This window comes from Dipodomys merriami, unplaced genomic scaffold (genome assembly GCF_024711535.1).
Source record: "Dipodomys merriami isolate MVZ:Mamm:240054 unplaced genomic scaffold, mDipMer1.0.p SCAF_6, whole genome shotgun sequence".
Classification (NCBI taxonomy): Eukaryota; Metazoa; Chordata; class Mammalia; order Rodentia; family Heteromyidae; genus Dipodomys; species Dipodomys merriami.
The window spans coordinates 54,331,178-54,335,999 of NW_027206179.1; the positions used below are offsets into that span (position 1 = coordinate 54,331,178).

Below are 4,822 nucleotides of genomic sequence, written 5' to 3' on the forward strand. Positions count from 1 at the left end.
AACAAGTAATATAGCCATATTACTCATGCACATGCATTCCACTTTAATGAGAATCTCCTCTTCTTGCTCTTTCCCATCTCCCACCCCTCTATTGTTAGCAGCCTTCAGTGAGATTACCACCTCATACATAGCTTCAGTGTAATTTGCTATCATTTACCTTCCATTCTCCTCTCCTTTTTACTTCCCCAGACTGTCCCATAAGCTCCATGTATGTGTATATATACATATATATGTATGCCTTTATAAAGTCTCGATTCTACAAGTGAGAGAAAACATGATATTTGGCTTTTTCAGCTTTGCTTGTCTAACTCAAAATGATGATCTCCAGTCCCCTCCATTTTATTGTAAATGACATAGTTAAGTATTTCTTTAAGACTGAGTAATGTTATATGGTATATATTTACCTATCAGTTATCAGGCACCTACGCGGATTCTGCCATTTGTCTATTGCAAACAAACCTGCAATAAACATGGGTGTGTGGGTGTCTTCCTTGTATATTGATTAGATTCCTTTAGATATATATGCCCAAGGACAGTATGGCAGGGTCCTGACATGTACTATTTTTAGTTTTTTAGAGGCTTCAGGGTATTTCACACATGCATATGGTGTCCTTTAATCAGATTGATGACCTTTGCTTACTCCCCCCTTCCCCATTCTCTCTACCCCTTATTATTCAACAGCTTTTTTCTTTTATAGTGAGATTTCATTATGTCATTTTCAGTTACAGATGCAATGTTTTCAAGTAATTTTCAACATTATTTTCCTTTCCTCTTCCTCTTAATGCTACAACAGCCCCACAGTGACAAAAGGTTGTATGTTTGGGTGTATGATCTCCTTTAGCTGTTTACATATGTGTTTTTCCACATATGAGAGAAAACATTATGACTTGCTTTTCTGAACCTGGGCTAAAACCAATATAACTTTACTCATCTTTATGGCTGAATATTATTCTATTGTGCATCTCACATTTCTCATTGTGCATATCACATTTCTCAAGCCACTTGACAGTTTCTAAAGCATCTGTTTCCATAGCTTGGCTATTGTAAATAATGCTACAAAGAAATTTATAGGTACCTCTCTTATATTCTGATTTACCTTCCTTCAGATACATGCTAAAGAGTATTTTCACTGGATTGTGTGGTAGACCTGTTAGTTTTTTGAGAAATCTCCATACTGATTTCCTTAGATCTTATACTGATTTACATTCCTATCAACAGTGCATTCTTTCTAGTATTTGCTGCCGTTTGTGTTCTTGGTGATAGCCATTTTGACTGAAAACAGGAAAACTCTCTGTGTTTTTATTTGTCAATGGCAAGGGATTTGGGCATTTCTCCACGTTTTTATTTCTTACAAAATATATTTGTCTGTCTGGTTTATTTGCCCATTCAATGTGTTGCTGATTTTTTATGGTAAGTTGTATATGAAAATCACCAGAGAGTTATTTCTATTGCATTTAACAAGTTTTATTTGTCTGGCATTTATTTTCCTCTTTCAGGCTCATTCAATCATAAATAAGGGGTATAATGTTAATTTACAATTATTTATTTTTTCTCAATTCTTTATGTGTGTGGGAGCAGGACTTGCTTTTAATCTGGCCCAACATTGCTTTGTGTACTCTTTCTACTTGTACTTTCTTACATTGCTGGGTATGATAGATGTGCACTACTCATTCCCAGCAGGCTTCCCTTGACGCTAGGATAACAAGTGTATAACATATTACTCAGTGATTGGTTGAGATGTAGTTTCATGAGCTTTTTATTCCCGGGATGACATTGATTTACAATCTCCCCTCTCTGCATCCCAAGTAGATAGGATTGGAAGCTTCAGGCACCACTCAGCCCTATTTCCTCCCAATTCTGTGAAATGATAGTTTGAGTAATTAAAACATTTTCCACAGGAAGTGGAGCCATGGCTCATGTGGTAGAGCTCAGGGATGGCACGCAGGCCCTGAGTTCAAGCCCCAGCACCAATAGAATAGTCATTTAAAAATTCCCTAAGTCCTCTCTGTCCCTTTTGCCTATTTGAACCAGATTAGGTACCGTTCAGAAAACATCCAGGCCCTTGCTCATTTTGTCCAATCTTTAGGGAAAGGCAAAAGATCAATCAGAATACATAATACTTGATAATTCTGAGATACTGGGCATAGGATGAAAAAAGGAGAGGAGATCCCCATCCAGGACTTTTCCACTTTGCGTTGTCCTTTCCCTTTTATTTGTAGCTAATGTCGCTTTGTGTAAAATTTTATCATTCTTCCTGAATTTTCTTTGTTAAATACCCTGGTTCTGTTGATCTGGTGACAATTTTCCTGTTACCTGTCATGTTCCCTCTGGGAATTTGTTCCAGTACCAACTCTTTATTTTTAGCTAACATATGTCTCAGCTTAATAAAGCCTTTTGTTTCAGAGATCTCTTAGTTTTATCAGTTTGGGTTAACAGAAAAATTCCCTCCATTAGATTCAGGAGAAAAAAAAATGGGCAAGATAGTAGATGTCCTGAAATTATTATCCTAGGCTCTTTGGCCTTGGTACATGCTCCCCTCCTTGGGACCCCAGTCTTTAAGGGGCCTGTGTCTTTAATTTTCTGAACTACATTCTGTTCCTCCTTCAGTGACATCAAGCTGACCAGAGTCTTCTGTTTGGGGTTACCATGGGAACAAAATTCTTATTCTTATATTTGTTGGCGAATGCCCAACAGGTAAAGACCATGGGTTGAGGGTCTGAGCAAGGGTAGCCTTACTATCTTCCCAATATGTCAGTTGGGCACAACTTCTCATCTCTACCAATAGAATGAAAATAAAATGAATGAGTTTTTTGAGGGAGGGCTTGTGGGATGGTATGTGGAGGACAGAGGGCTGACGGGAGGGGATGTGGGAGAGAGAAGGCTGGCTGGGGTTTTGGGGGGTCAGCTGAGTGAAGTGTTTGTGTGTGTTTGTTAGTACTGGGGCTTGGACTCAGCCCTTGACACTGTCCCTTAGCTGTTTTTGCTCAAGGATAGTACTCCACCACTTGAGCTACAACTTCACTTTTGGCTTTTTGATGCCCTACCATAGGAGATTAGAATCCTAATGGACTCTGAAGTCCTAGTGGACTTGCCTGCCTGTCTGACTTTGAACTTCACTCTTCAGATATCAGCTCCTGAGTACTTGGGAATTCTGTTGACTTTGAGTGGAGGATTTTCCTGGGACCTCCCAGGGCCCACTTAGCCTGAGTGTGAAATCTAGTTGGGCCAAGTAGTGCTACCGTGTTGCTAGCCAGGAAATGTCTTAACAAGCAAGCTTGAATAGGGGGAATTAGGAATTAAAAATGCTGAAAACAAAACAAAAATCCAGCAAAGTTCTTACCCTGAAGGGTCGCGGGAGAATCAACTACTATCTAGATCTGGAATAGGGTTAGATCTTCCTTTATGTCCAGTTGTATATAAATTGAAAGATTTGAGATGGTCTGAGTCCAATCATTTTGTCCAATCATTTCCTGCTGCCCCTCACCCTCTTTTGAACCACATCAACCACAGCAGAAGCAGGGCTGGCTACAGGTCTTCTGCTTTGCCTTGCCTCTTCTGGTTCACATCGGTGGGGCACCAGATGCTAGACTGAGAGCTTTGAGCATTCTACCTTTGTGTATGACCTGTATGGCTGGACGGGATGGAATTTACAAGTGTCTGCTCTAGGTTCAAAAGTCAGAATCAGTATTTTAGCCTGAAACCATTTATATTTTACAAGGAATATTTTCCTGTTTGTTTCTATTTTTCTTTCTTCTCAAGGGTTTACAAAGTTACAGCACATTTCTGGTGGCCTCAGTGTAGACACTATATTATTACTTATTAACTTGGCCATTTATTTGGAATTTTTTTTGGGCGGGGAGTAATAGTATAATAGTAGAGCTTTCACTGAGATCCTCAAGCTCTTACAAAACTTTTTCCACTCAAGGCTGATGCTTTAACATTTGAGCCACATCTCCACTTTCAGCTTTTTTTCCTGGTTAATTGGAGTCTCATGGATTTGTCCTATCTTGGCTTGCTTTGAACCAAGATCCTCAGTGCTAAGTAGCTAGGTTTAAAGGTATGAGTCACCAGCCCCTGGTTGGGCAATATCTTTTTTTTTTTTTTTTAGGGGAGAGCGCGAACGCAGTCCCCCACTACCACAAATTATGCAGTCGAGTTTCCCGCATTTGGGGAAATCGCAGGGGTCAGCACATCCGGAGTGCAATGGATAAGCCTCGCCCTGGGAAAACCACCTTCGTGATCATGGTATCTCCCCTGCCAGGTAAGTATATGGGCAATATCTTTTTATTTCCTGTTGACTTCTAATTTTCTTGTATAACATATATCCACTCTATGAAATATTGAGGAGCATACCACTTTCTCTCTAATGCTTTTGATTTATACTGCACAATGTTTCTAGATAGAAAAGTCATAAGTTATCATGATGTAGTGAAACGATTTTTATTTAACTTTCTAAGACCTCCTATGTAGCAATTGGATTAATCTGTGAAATGTCTTGTACTTTAGCTAAACTTAATATATTTTGAAGATTCAAAAGTTTTTCTGTATCTGGAAGTAAAATAAGAAAGGCAATTGAAGAATGTATGTCTCAATGAATTGATAAAATCTATAGAATTTTGTGGGCCAAAAATTTGGAAATGCTGAGCACTACATAAAAACTTTGTATGTGTGGCTTTCCCCCTATTTTTAGTGATACTATAAGTCTGTTTTAGAAATAATGAATATAAAATTCTTATGTGCTTTCCTTTTCTTAGGATTATTTGAATTTGAGATATTTGTATGATGATAGAATGATCAGATCCTTTTGCAGATCCGTGTACTA

At 38.7% G+C, this 4,822-nt stretch overlaps 1 non-coding gene across 1 annotated transcript; it reads right to left on the reverse strand.

The window, feature by feature from the left end:
• Positions 1–4,105: 4,105 nt before the first annotated feature.
• LOC138814392 (U1 spliceosomal RNA) lies at positions 4,106–4,269 on the reverse strand. The gene has a single exon (XR_011367972.1). It is a non-coding gene; the product is annotated as a U1 spliceosomal RNA (small nuclear RNA).
• Positions 4,270–4,822: the final 553 nt, after the last annotated feature.